Source organism: Pieris napi, chromosome 24 (genome assembly GCF_905475465.1).
Source record: "Pieris napi chromosome 24, ilPieNapi1.2, whole genome shotgun sequence".
Classification (NCBI taxonomy): domain Eukaryota; kingdom Metazoa; phylum Arthropoda; class Insecta; order Lepidoptera; family Pieridae; genus Pieris; species Pieris napi.
The window spans coordinates 6,404,231-6,419,145 of NC_062257.1; the positions used below are offsets into that span (position 1 = coordinate 6,404,231).

Sequence of the window (14,915 nt, forward strand, 5' to 3'; positions counted from 1 at the left end):
ATTAGAACATAAGCAAGCTAGCCAGGGAAACAATCAATTAATCAATCAAAAATAATTTAATCATATAGGTAACACTATATTTAATGATACAAAAAAATTGTACACTTATGACTTGTCAGTAAAGCAATACATATTAATGCTTCTAATTTTACATTTAGTGCCAGTTCTCAAATCAAGGGCGTAGAACGGAACACTCTTTTTAATCGCCATGTGTTTTTTTTTTACACAACGTTTGTAAGGAGCTGCAACCATTACACCATGTTCCACATGACATCTTAAGTAATTAATAATAATAACAAATTAAAAACAAAGACTTGTCCCTAAAAGTTTGATATATTTTGTGGATTAAACTTACTTGATTTTATTTTATGTTTTTTTACATTGATAGTAACTGTATTTCTATAAAATTAAATACTATACGTATTTAGTCTTTTACTATTGATACTTAAAATGGCTAGCATTGCATGGAAAACTAAAACTATGTTTATTATAAAACACAATTTTATCGGAATAATCAAAATCAGAATTCAAAAAATTTGCGATTTCTTTAAAGTACTGGTTCTTTATGCTCTAAATCAGTGAGCTTACCAATAGTTCTCACTATTGTATCGACTCCTACATCCTCCAGATTACCTGCGAAAGAAACGAAATATTCTATCAAATAAAACAAAGTGTAGGCTATTATACCTGTTAAGTATTTGGAAGTAATATATAATAGAAATAAAAATGAGTAATTGCATGAAGTATCAATACAATAAATCATACTAACCCAAAAAATTCAATGACATTCTGTATTGCCATCCGTAAGTTTTAAAATAATTCAATTATCTTCTTTCATTAGCCAAAGTATAGTGAAATATAATTTATATACAATAATTTATTAAATTATTAATTTATATACAACTAGCGGACCCGACAGACGTTGTCCTGTCTTAACTATGAATATTGATTTCAAATTGGTATAATTAATAAAAAAATATTTCAGAAACAAAGTATTTATTATTCTAATGCTTTATGTTATACAACATTCTTTGTTTGTTTTTCTGGCTCGCATATTATTATATTATCACTATAATAACTCCGATCGAAGCACTTATTTTAAACAATATTCATTTTTCTTACATCCTCTTTGACGATATTTGCAGCACGCATTCTGTCAATGTTATGTCAAACGCCTTATGGTTACATCAAAAAGTTCGAATTGTATGGTGGTTAAGTATTCTTAAATTTTCTAATTTTCCACTCAATTTTTTTCTTTTTTTCTTTTATAAGAACCTTCTCCTGACAATTACAAACACAACAAAAAAAATTTAGACAAATCGGTCAAGCCGTTTTTATGTTATGTCGTGACAACGGAAAACGGGTTTCATTTTTATATATATATAGATATAAATTAATAATTTAATAAATAAATATGCTTTAAAGCTAACCTACTAATAATATTTTGGCACAAACACAAACGGGGTGTACCCAGTATTATTTTCGCGTTTTTATTTTCTCTGATGAGTTCACAGACAACGACCGCCTCTTCTAAATCCAAATCCATAGCAAAATATAACGCTACGATTGCAAAAAAGTTTTGACTTGTCACCCTTCATGAGCTTCACTCAAATATGACGTGAAATTGACAAAAACTTTAATGGAACGAGACATCTTGTTAACCATTCATTTACTTGAAAAAATATTTATATCTTGAAAGGTTTAAAACATATACATATAATATGTAGTTAATTATAATTAAGAAACCTTCTTCGTAGGAATTGAGTTCAATTTATGGCGAAATGTGTTATCGTAATGCTAACAAAAGTAGTTAAATTGTGTCAAGTGTAATAATAACTAGGTTTAATAATATTTATAGCTTAATAAAGTAAATAAAGCGCTTTTTCAAAGAAATATCAAAGAGCAGAGTGGCGCAGTGGAAGCGTGCTGGGCCCATAACCCAGAGGTCCGTGGATCGAAACCACGCTCTGCTATATATTTTTTTGTTTTTTTCTAAGCTGTTTTAGCGATAGGTTATACCTTAAGTCACTTTCAATCATATCATCCCATAATAAATGATAACATAATTTCTAAGTAACTATTGTCATACATACGACAAATTTAAAATTAAGGATTGGAGTTTCTAAGACTAGATTATTTTACTACAGAGCCAGATGCCAGAGGGCTCGCGAGTGCGTTGCCGGTCTTTTAAGATTGGTACGCTCCTTTCTAAAAGAACCCTGAGTCGAATTGGTACGGAAATACTACAGCGGGCAGCGCCACATAGCGGTGATTCGCGGCAAAAACAAAGTTACTTCGTACCGGACGAATGGTCCGTTTCATGTCCCACTATTGGACCAGCCAAGTCTTCATACTAGTCTTTCTAGAGAGTTGCTATCAATCAGTGGCGCTACCACCTCTTTAGGTCTTGGCCTCAGATTTCTGAATCTGTATCATGATCATTTTTAAATCTAATAGGCAAGTAGGTGATCAGCCTCCAGTGCCTGACACACGCCGTCGACTTTTTGGGTCTAAGACATGTCGGTTTCTTCACGATGTTTTCCTTCGTTCGAGCAACTGTTAAATGCGCACATAGAAAGAAAGTCCATGCACAGCCGGGGATCGAACCTACGACCTCAGGGATGAGAGTCGCACGCTGAAGCCACTCGGCCAATTGATGTCCTTTAGTTATAATATAACCAACTAAATTCACGCTAAACCTCTACGCACATAAATCCAATAATAAAACATGTATCACGCATGACAACAATGCGTTGGCAATTCTCCAGTTTACCACAAAGACATTGTCCTCCTAACTCATTAATACACCCCATTATGTTTGAACACAAAAAGCTTAACTGTACGAGGATGTATGTCCCGCGGTGTATGTGCATTTAACACGCTGGTACGGTGAAGGAACACATCGCACAACTGCCCTGCGATTCTGTAACTCACTTTTTGAACTCACACAGCGGTTTTCGCATCGGCGGTCGCTTTCAAATCAGTCGTGAAGCAGTCTTTTTGTGATTTGACATTCTGAAAATGTAGGAACTTGTAGTTTATTGTTTATCAGAGTGCCAGATCACAAAATGACTGCTTCACGACTGATTTGAGAGCGACCGCCGATGCGAAAACCGCTGTGTGAGTTCGAAAAGTGAGTTACAGAATCGCAGGGCTGGCATGTCTTAGTGCCGGCGTGTGACAGGCCTATAAAGAAAATGATTAGAAAGTGCTACAACTTTTTTTAATCACTTTATTGACAAAACTTTTATAGCAATATCAATACAAAAATTAAAATCACAATTCACAAGTAAAACTGACTTAAACTACTGGCAATTTATTTTAAAAACACTAAGAATACAAGAAAGTATTTTATTTTTTATTCACACTTCGTTATATTTATACAAATAATCTATACTATTATTATAAAGAGGAAAGGTTTGATTTTTTGTCTGTTTGAAATGAATAGGCTCCGAAACTACTGGACCGATTTCAAAAATTGTTTCATCTTTGGCAAGCTACACTATTCCCGAGTGACATAGGCTATGTTTCATTTAAAAAAAAATAGGGATGCTTACTAAAACTTGAATAATCTAACCCAAGGTGTAAAAAAATAAACAAAAAACTTCCTTCGATCGTGTGCGCAACGAAAACTATTAATGATAGATTACAATTTTTATGGACACATCACTATCTATAAAAATTGTCGCGACAGCATGCAGTCTCTATCTTTTATAGTTACGTCACAATAAGCGTCCTTTTATTAATTTTGTTTTATTTAAATACCAGCGCTAGAAAAGGCCCTTTATTCGTACCTAGGTATTGATCCTTATCAAAATAATTACCACCGTTTCACATAAGCTACAATTTAATGGCATTACCACCAAAAAAGCATGGTGGATTGGTGTTCTCCAGCCTTTTCTCTTGAATAGTTTACTACTATGTAATATAACAAAAATCTTAGCCACAGCAACGCTTGGCCAAGTCTATTAGTTATTAATAAAATAAAAAAAAACACACTTAAAACTAAAAAGCTATTCCACGGATTCGTGAATTGTGATGAATAACAAAAGAATAAGAAATACAAGAATTAGAAAAGTTACGATTGATCAGGATCTTTTCCATTTGATTTTGTTGTTTATATGTTATAAGGAATCTTTAATATTTAGTGAATAGCTATTCTCAAATTATTTTCAATACACCATAACACGTTCGAGGTACATATTTGAAAGTTAGAAACAAAACACAATCTGAACGTAGCTTTAGTCGTTATTTAAGAAAAAAGTGAAAATAATGACTTTGTGACGTTTCTTCCATTTGACATAATAAAGATTTTAATAATTTCTACATAACACTTACAATTTTATAACTAAACTGTTTCACAAGAAGAATACTTTCTGTTTCAGCATAGGACAGATTTAGAAGATGTTGAATATTGTTAGTGAATTTATAAAGTTTTGAATCGATAGTTGGTTTAAGAAACTGTAAAACAGAAAAAGCGTTGGGCTAAAGTAACAAATTAACACGATTTCCTTTATATTGTATTAGAGTGATCTCCTGTAACGTTTATAAATAAATAAAATACACATATTTATAAATAATCCAAAGACGTAGAATTACTCAGAACCATTTCGATTTTCTTCGAGTTTTCAACGCGATATTTCTTCTGGGACACGCTTAAATTATTATACTTTTCTGTGAAAATTCATGACTCTTTAAATACAGGAAAATTTTGTCTTATTATATATATAAAGTTTATTTATTTATGCCAAATTTAAACACGACAAAGATAAATTCTATTAAAGAAATTCGTAAATAAGAAAAAACCTTTTTGCTTTAAGTTTCCCTAAGTATGTCTTAGCCAGTGTTGGCATAGTGACTTCAGCGTGCGACTTTCATCCCTGACGACGTAGGTTCGATCCCCGGCTGTGCACCAATGAACTTTCTATGTGCGTATTTAGCATCCGCTCGTACGAAGCTAAACATCGTTAGGTAGCCGGCTTAGATCCAAATAGACGACGGCGTGTGTCAGGCACAGTAGGCTAATCACCTACTTGCCTGTTAGATTGACCATGAAACAGATTCAGAAATCTGAGACCCAGAACTAAAAAGGTTGTACAGCCACTGACATATTTAAGATTGTCTTTATATCACAGGATACCACCCCTCTTCACAAATAGTTCGCACTCTGGTGAAGAGTCGAAGTATTAAGTTGCAAGCAGAGAATGGGAGCTATTAAGCGGTAATAATTATGTGAAATATTTATTATATATATAAATATTTTGTGGAGAGTTGGTCTAGAGAAGCGAAATTCTCAACTCTGACGTCGTGTGTTTAAACTCAGCAGCGCACAAATTGATTTTGCTTTCCCCAAACACTTAACTAAGGGTCCTCCCCTTTCGTGTCTCATCTGCCATGACTTAAAATGAGACTTACTAAGAGATCAAAGAAAGATATGCAAGATTAGTCCAATACCTGATAGTAACAACACTGGTTTATAATTTTTTTTAAACTATTTAGTACGTATCGTTTATTGACGTACTGGAACCTGTGATACTCCGTAACTTCCAGAGTTAAAACTACCAGAAAAGAATAGAAAGAGAAAGAAAAGCAAACGGGCAGGAGGCTCATCTGATGGTAAGTGATACCTCCGACCAATGATACTCTCAATGCCAGAGGGCTCGCGAGTATGTTGCCGACCTTTTAAGAATTGGTACGCTCTTTTCTTGAATTTCTTCTGCCCGTGCCCCTAAAAGCTTCAAACGTCTTGCAAAGACCATACTCCTTTAACAAGAGGCTTTGACTGAAAAACCGCAGTTCCACAGTTTCAGGTCCAGAACTTTCAGTAAACCACAGTGTTCTATAATGTAAAATAAAAAAATTAATCAGTGGCGCTACAACCTTTTAGGTCTGGGCCTCAGATTTCTGTATCTGTTTCATGGTCAATCTAACCGGTGTAACAGTGATCAGCCTCCTGTGACACGCCGTCGACTTTTTGGATTTAAACCATGCTGGTTTCTTCTCGATGGTTTCCTTCACCGTACGAGCGACTGTTATTTAACTGAAAGGACATCGGTGCATACAGTGGCGTAACAATAGGGTGCCAGGGCTGGCTAAATGCCACGGGGCCCCGACCCACGAGGGCCTCTGCCCAAGAGATATTATGTTCTATGGATGAATGTGAAGTCTCCAGGCCTATGGCCATTCGTGGGACATATAAAATCATATAAAAAATCATAAATCTCGAAGTTTATTAAAATTAAACTGAGTAGGGACGATTTTTACTGATAGGGCCCCATTAAAAGAATTTGCCTTGGGCCCCATATGGTATAGTGACGCCACTAGGTGCATAGTCGGATCAATCCTACTATGGTTATAAGAGTCACGCTGTAGTCACTGGGCTTCTAATAGGGAAATAGGTGATAAGCCTCCTCACACACGCCCTCGACTTTTTGGATCTAAGATGTTTACCTGCACCGTTCGAGCGAATGTTAAATGCGCACATAGACAGTCCATTGGTGTAGCCGGGGATTGAACCTACGAACTCAGGGATGAGAGTGAGCCACTAGGCCAACACTATAATGTAAATCAAATTCAAGTCTGAAACAGACGACACAACGTTTCAGTAACGACTAACGTTGCAATAACTCAGTTGATGGTCGCGCGTCGTTCCTTGCACACGTCCGCGAGTGATATTCTTGTGATTTGTGTTTGTGTTTTTTGAGGATGTTATATTAATGTAAGTAATTATATAATTAAATAATATATAACATAGGTGACCCCAGAGCTGAATTCCTCAACCCATATGTATCGCAATACAGCGAGGAAATGCTGTCATTAAAGGTACAGGGACCAAACTTTTTAAATTTGTTTTAATTTTCTTTTTATAATTTTTTAATTATTTTTATTATTGCTATGTTACGAAAATTTTAAATATTGTTTGATTGTTATGTTTAGGTTTTATTAAATAATAACATAGGTGACGTGAGTTGAATTAAATTGTCTTAAACTCAAAAGTTTTCAAATTTCATTTTACCATTAGAATACTAAATTATTCATTTCATATATATTTATTTATTGACGTTCATAAGTGTACATTTTGTTACGTATAATAATAAATGTTTTTTGAATTTTGAATTTTATCATAGGAAATATTCTATCAATATTATTTTTTTTTTAAATACAGCTACCATAGTGAATTTATGAACTGTCTTGCTGTTGACTTCCGTGCCTGAGTTTCCGAGTATTTCAATTTAAAACAATAATTGTTTTAACAAGCCAAAAAACCATCCGTATCACCTCGACGTCAGTCGTTCCACAACTGAGCGTTTTTTAAGGCAGTTTTCCGCGCACCACCACTATTCCGAATTCGACTTAGGGTCCTTCAAGAGTGTACCAATTCTTTAAAGGCCGACAACGCGCTTTTGAGCCGTGTGGCTTTCACCCTGTTAATTAAAAAAATAAGCATAACACTGTTGCCACTTAATCATATAAAAAAAGCGCCGTCTTAAACTAGGCTGGGCACACAAGAATTAGGGGCCCTTTTTGAAAGTAAAAAAAGCTTATAATAATTTATTTTTACTAAGTATGACCATTTATCATCAAATACAGTATGATATTAGAATGCTGCTGGTTTTTTGGTTACGATTACAATAACGGTTTCTTTCGAGATTTCTGTATAGTCTTCTATTATATCCTTATTAATTAGTACAGTAGGAATAGACGCAGTTATCGATAAAATGGCGTAGTATATGCCTCGTAAAGATCCTTGATAAGATAACTGATTTGTGAAAAAAGTGTAATGTGCCCGACAAAAATGTTTTAAGAATAAATGTGGGAGAGAAATTGTCGGTCCTTCGGGGCCCCCTGAGAATGGGGGCCCTGGGCACGGGCCCCGTGTGCCCTTATGGTGAAGGTGGTATTGCATATAGACGCTGAAATATGTTGGGACGTCATAATATGTTGATTTATTTAACAAAATAGATCAAGGACGTTCTAAACCTTGTTAACAGGAAGTTTAAACTAAACAAAAGTTTTTATAGGTGTGCGAAATCTACAGTATTAAATCATTTCATTAACTCATAATATTCAACGTTAAACTGCGTCATCTATATGAACGTGCAAAACTAAGCTTTTACAAATTTTGGGAATAATAATAACAATAATTATTAAGCCTTTATAATACACCCACCCGATAGATTACAATCTACCGAATAATAATACGTTAAATTGTAAGCAGTACGTTGAGTTTACAATCTTTCGACAGTTCACAATCTCCCGAGATAGATTACAATCTAACGGTGTTTACAATTTTACGGTGACATATACACTTAAAATTTTAATATTTATTATAAATACATTTTTTTTCAAGGATCTCTTATAGACTATAGGCCTTCTAAAATTGACTCTATCTCTCTCTATCTTGAGCATTTCCTCCCAATCTTCTCCACCAACTGCCTTAAGCTGGAACCGTTTAAGTCTGGGTTTTAGATCTCTGTATGTTTCGTGTTTTGTTTCTTCTGTTCCTGACATACGCCGTCAACATTTTGGATCTGAAGGGATGCTAGTTTCCTCACGATGCTTTCATTTATTTAGCTTTAAATGCGCACATAGATACATTGGTGGACAGAGTAGCAAACCTCGGGAATGAGAGTCACATGATGAAGCCACTGCTCGACTAACGCAAATAATAACTACGCATTTAAAATATGGTTTAGTCACGTTAATGCACACTTATCAGTATAGATGAGGGAGTGATGTTGGTCTATACTTATAAATTATAATATATAATAATAATTAATAAAGCAAGTTTATTTTCAATATATACAGTTTAGATTTGTTATATTTTTTTAAATCGATATCCTAACTTCCTTCTGCACCATACATCGGGATAACATTTAGAATTGTGATATATTTGTGAAACTGGTCAAATATCGAAGGATTTTATTATGAAATTCGATTCGATGACTACATTTCCTGACAGCCGAACTAATAATTTACTCATTACATTGGACTCATAATTCTTCCTCTCAAAGTAATTTAATTCAATTCATTACCAGATTGAGTAGAGACAGAATTGCACGCCATTGTGACTGCAAAATAATTTAGTACACACAAAAAATATGGGAACAAATGAATGATTATAATTGTAAAAAAACATAGTAATCTATTATTCATTCTGACAGCTATTTTATCAAATGGTTAATTTGATTCTCAACATTTAAAAAATATGATTATCTTCAACCGTATACATATATTACTAGACTAATCACTGACTGTATATGTGACTGAAGTCTCTTTATTTATTTACTAGCAGACCGGCCAAGCGTTTCTGTGGCTAAGGTTTTTGTTATATTACATAGTAGTAAACTATTCAAGGGAAACGGTAGAACACCAGTCATGGGGACCATGCTATTTTGGTGGTTATGCCATTAAATTGTAGCTTATGTGAAACGTTGGTACTTTCAACACAGCGCCATCTGTTAGAATTGCGACTATCAAATATGTAATAAACAAATATTTTGCAATAATATAATATTGCAGGTATAAACTGAGATGTAAGCTATCCTATCTTTTAAGTTGGATCAAACTACACACGGTGTGCAAATTTGATTGATATCGGTTCGGTAGTTTAGGAGTCCATAGCGGACAAACAACGTGACACGTAATTTATATATATTAAAGATATATAGTAGTCTTACAATGCAAAGGTTACTAGATACGTTTCCATCGCCCGAAATAGAAACGGAACTAGGAAGTGACGCAATACTGTTATACAAATCGTAGTTGCCCAATAATAATATTGATAATAAAACGTTTATTTGCGAGGAAAGTACATTTAGATTATTAAAAAAAACCGTACTAATAATAGTCATTAGGTAATTATCATAATGTCATAACAGTTAAGTTATTTATAGTTGTTGTCAAAACTTATGGTCTACATACTGTCTCATTAAATACAAGGCTTTTAAATTTTTTATTACCTTCCCTTGAAAGCAACTGGTGGTTTTTTGCAATAATTTGATTTTAAACCTTTTTAGAAGAAGTAGATTAGTAAAAAATATTTGTATTATGTAAAATAGAAACAAAATTGACCACAATTTTATCGCATTAAAGTAACATGACAATTAGTTGTTTAACGCACAGACGTGGTGATAAAAATAGAATTTATAGAAGCTACTCTAACGCCATCTAGCGACAACTTATTGTAACCAAGCGAATAGCGCATATGAAGATTATTTACGTTTTCTAGAAGTCATGAGCCAGAGATATTTGGAATTAGATTCAAATGAATGTTTAGTTTAAGTATATATATATATATACGTATATATACGTGTATACCACAGACAATAAAAAAACCGATCACACAAAAAAAAAGATTAGATTTTTTTTAATGTAAGAACAATTAAAATAATGACTTTTTAAATTTTCGTATGTGTGTTCAAGACGGATGTTTGCCAGTGGATCCTATATTGGTATTGTATTCAATTATAGTATTAATAGATATTAATACTTTGAATTATCTTAGTACCTAACTCAAATAAGTATCTAATATATAAAGTATTTAAATATATATTTAATTTTAATAAACATAAAACTATATAAAAACGAATGGAACAAAGATCTATATAAGGAATTAATATTTGTAACCGTACTTTGTGTTCATACATGAATTTATCTAATCTAATCTCGAATTATAAGAACAATAAAGCCTTTTAATTTCCCATCTTTACAATTGTCGAATATACTAACAACTTTTTTATATATTTTTGTTGTTACATAATTACAAAAATGATTGTTTAAAAAATTCTGTTTTTTTTTCATTTCCATTGGAAAATAATTTGGGGCCTCCACACTTATGTTGCCCCGAGGCCTCCAGACCTCTCAGGCCCTGAATAGTTATGTAAATCCAAAAATGCAAGCAAAGTCCTCGTTATCTCAAGCAAAATTTAAAAGTACGTAACTGCATAACGTAAAATTTAAGGGTAATGTAAAATAACTATAATAAATAATAAGTGCTGACTTCCTTCCATTAATCGGGACCCATTCACGGGTTCCTCCTCCAGCTTGAAAATTATAAAATTGTTAGTGCATTTACTAGGGAATGTGCAATTAGAGGTGGGTCATTAATAATGTTACAAAACAATATCAAATATAAAGAAAGATTAGACATAATAAAACATTCCATTGAACAAACGATAGAAATTTCTTGTGTGGAATTTGAACAATTTATAATTGTGTGTGTATACAGACCCCCTTCTGGAAGCTATGATCTGTTTGAGTCTTCTATGGAAAATGTTCTTAATATTATAAGTAAAAATAACAAAAAGATGGTTGTCTGTGGGGATTACAATTTAAATATTTTAGTTTCTAGTACATATACAAGTAGATTTACTAATTTATTTGGGTCGTTCAATCTACAATATTCTTTCTTTGAACCAACTAGGATTACCCCCCTATCAGCTACCTGCTTGGATAACATTTTTTCTGATTGCGTTTTATATGAAAAATGTATTGTTAACTGGGTGGATTCAGATCATAGTGGACAAAAAATCATTGTTGAGCGCCATAGGGTTAAACAAGACATAAAAATTACTTTTAGGCCAATAACGGACAAACGCTTAAAGGTTTTTGAAAATAATATTAAGAATAAACTTAGGTTTCTTAAAAATTCAAATGATGCTAATGAGCAATACGAATATTTATGTCAACAAATAAGCATAGAATTTGCTAGCATATTTAAACAAAAAACTGTTTCTTTAAACTCTAAAATGAAATTCTGTGACTGGGCCACACCAGGTATTTACGTTAGTAGAAGAAAATTGTATGATCTATATTATGAAAAGTCTATTTCTACTGAGCAGTCGCTTATAAACTATGTCAGAAATTATTCAAAAATATTTAAAAAAGTTTGTAATATAGCAAAGGCAAATTATTTGAGTAATAAAATAAAAGAATCGGACAATAAAAGTAAGACCACTTGGAACATTATTAATCAAGAAACTGGTAAAACTTCATTTAAAGATAGCTCTTTTGAAATTAATATTAATGGCAAAATTATAAAAAAAGATGCAGCGGTCGCAAATGCTATGGAGTCCTTTTTCTCTGAAATCCCTGCAAGAATCACTAGTAAACTGAATTCATCTACGCAATTCGCGCTTTCACTTTTAACGTCTAGCACAAATAAAAATAGTAGTGCATTCGATTTTCATAAAATTAACACGGATTCTATTGTAAAGGCATTTAGATCGTTGAATAAGAAGAAAACAGAAGATCTATGGGGAATATCAGTAGCTGTAATAGCACCAATAATTGGAAATATTTCTCCTTATCTAACGATTATTTTTAATAGATGTATCGATGATGGGGTTTTTCCCAATCTCATGAAATATAGTAAAATTATTCCTTTATTTAAGTCTGGAGACAAATCGGACCCCACGAATTTCCGCCCTATATCAATTTTACCAACTCTAAGTAAAATATTTGAAAAAATTATTCATAATCAATTGCTTTCACATTTTAGATTAAATAAACTATTTCATGATAGACAATTCGGTTTTACTAAGGGTAGATGTAGTACGGATGCGGGTGTGGAGCTCATGAAGCAAATATTCGATGCCTGGGAAAATAAACAGGATGCTTTAGCTGTCTTCTGTGACCTGTCCAAGGCTTTTGACTGTGTAGAGCATAAAACATTATTGGGAAAATTACAGTATTATGGCGTCTCAGCAAACTCAATAAAAATAATAAATTCATACTTGAGTGACCGATTACAAAAAGTGGTTATAAATAAAGCAGAGTCTTTAGGAGCTCCTATTCTCATGGGTGTGCCTCAGGGGTCGATATTGGGGCCGTTGCTCTTTCTTATCTACATAAATGACCTGCCATTTTATATAAATAACTTATGTGAAACGGTATTATTTGCAGATGATACATCTCTTATTTTTAAAATCAGTAGGAACGCAATAAATTTTGACGAGGTAAATGATGCCCTTTCCCAGACTTCATAACACTGCTCACTCATTTATGGGGAAATGTATACAGATATTTAACAAGATTTCGGACCGTGTAACCAAACTTCCGATACATGAGTTTAAGCTTTGCATCAAGAAAACCCTAACAAAGGGAGGATATTACACTGTTCGGGAATTTATAGACGATGACAATGTGTGGGCACTAGTGCCGCTGTAAGATGGGGAGTTGACATGCATAAGAGTACAAATTGTACCTAAATGATTAAATGACTTATTATTATTATTATTAGCTTTTTCACAAATATCCATTTTCTTTCTCCATTCGCTTCCTGCTAAGTGCTAAGTTCTATCCACCTCTCTCCTTCTTCCCCTCGGTCAAAGAAACTACTTAACTTAACGAATAACACAAATGTATAATTTCCTTTTGTCTTTTGTTGTCTGGTAGCCTGTTATATATTTTTTATTGGGATGGCAATGTGTAAAGAAAAACCTGGAGGATTTGACATATTATCAATATGATTCATAAAACAAAATGTGACATCACGCCTAAACAATCAGTTTATCGGCGTTAAATAATCTTCGAAACTAGGACATCTTTTGATGTCAGAACATGTTCTGTTTGATCTCGATGGGAAGATTTATTACGTCTGTATTGTGGATGTTTTGTGCGTATTTTTGAGTGCCAGATGTATGAGTGACGTCACATTTGATTCAGGGAATAATGAACTCGGAAATGTTGTAGCGCCATCTAGATTTTGCAACCAATGCCCGCCTTATGTTTCAGTAGTACAGAAGTAGTACATATATTTATTTTAATTGTATTATATATAAAAATGAGGGCTTTATCGCTTTCGAGTGATCTCTTCCTGGCTACTGTGAGAAAAAAAAAGTGCGTGCGTACAAAGTACACATGCCAAATTCAAATTCAAAATTCAAAAATCATTTATTCACGTAGGTAACACAATGTACACTTGTGATTCGTCATTAAAGAAATACATATTAATGCTTCTAATTTTACATTTACTGCCAGTTCTTAAATCAAGGGCGTAGAACGGAAGAGAAGAACTGGCAATAAACTCTCCGCCACTCTTTTTAATCGCCATGTTTTTTTTTACACAACGTTTGTAAGGAGCTGCAACCATTACACCATGTTCCACATGACTTCTTAAGTAATAAATTATCTATATATATATAAAAATTAAACCCGTTTTCCGTTGTCACGACATAACATGAAAACGGCTTGACCGATTTGTCTGATTTTTTTTGCTGTGTTTGTAATTGTCAGGAGAAGGTTCTTATAAAAGAAAAAAAAATTGCGCGGAAAATTAGAAAATTACACCATATAATTCGAACTTTTTGATGTAACCTTATGGCGTTTGACGTAACATTGACAGAATGCGTGCTGCAAATATCGTCAGAGGATGTAAGAAAAATGAATATCGTTCAAAATAAATGCTTCAATCGGAGTTATTATATTGATAATATAATAATATGCGAGCCAGAAAAACAAACAAAGAATGTTGTATAACATAAAGCATTATAATAATAAATACTTTGTTTCTGAAATATTTTTTAATTAATTATACCAATTTGAAATCAATATTCATAGTTAAGACAGGACGACGTCTGTCGGGTCCGCTAGTGACAAAATAAATTAAAAACAAAGTTTTGTCCTCTATCAGCAGAGGACTTGGTGTAATACAGACCACTACCATTGTCATCCCTTATTAATTCTCAAGGTGTAATCAGCAGTATTATCCAAATTCCGTCTGCATAAACCAACCTAGGAGTTCAGGCACCTCTCATTGGAATTCTTCGCGATTATAACGGATAAACACTACTAAATTCTTATTCAGAGCTTGATTTGATAGTGGGCTGATCTATTTAAAAGCATTGTTAAGTTCCTATCTAATATACCTAATCCGCTGTTTTGTTGGTAATTTTTATTATAATTTTACCATA

General features: G+C 33.1%; 1 protein-coding gene and 1 non-coding gene across 2 annotated transcripts in view; both read left to right on the forward strand.

Moving 5' to 3' along the window:
• Nucleotides 1-1,901: 1,901 nt before the first annotated feature.
• Trnam-cau lies at nt 1,902-1,973 on the forward strand. Its single transcript has one exon. It is a non-coding gene; the product is annotated as a tRNA-Met (tRNA).
• Nucleotides 1,974-6,611: 4,638 nt separating this feature from the next.
• Nucleotides 6,612-14,915, forward strand: part of LOC125061813 (rho GTPase-activating protein 6) — a 106,073-nt gene continuing 97,769 nt past the window's right edge. The window contains exon 1 of the mRNA XM_047667418.1: nt 6,612-6,718. The gene's annotated coding sequence lies outside the window, so the exon portion shown is untranslated. The remainder of the gene's footprint in view (nt 6,719-14,915) is intronic.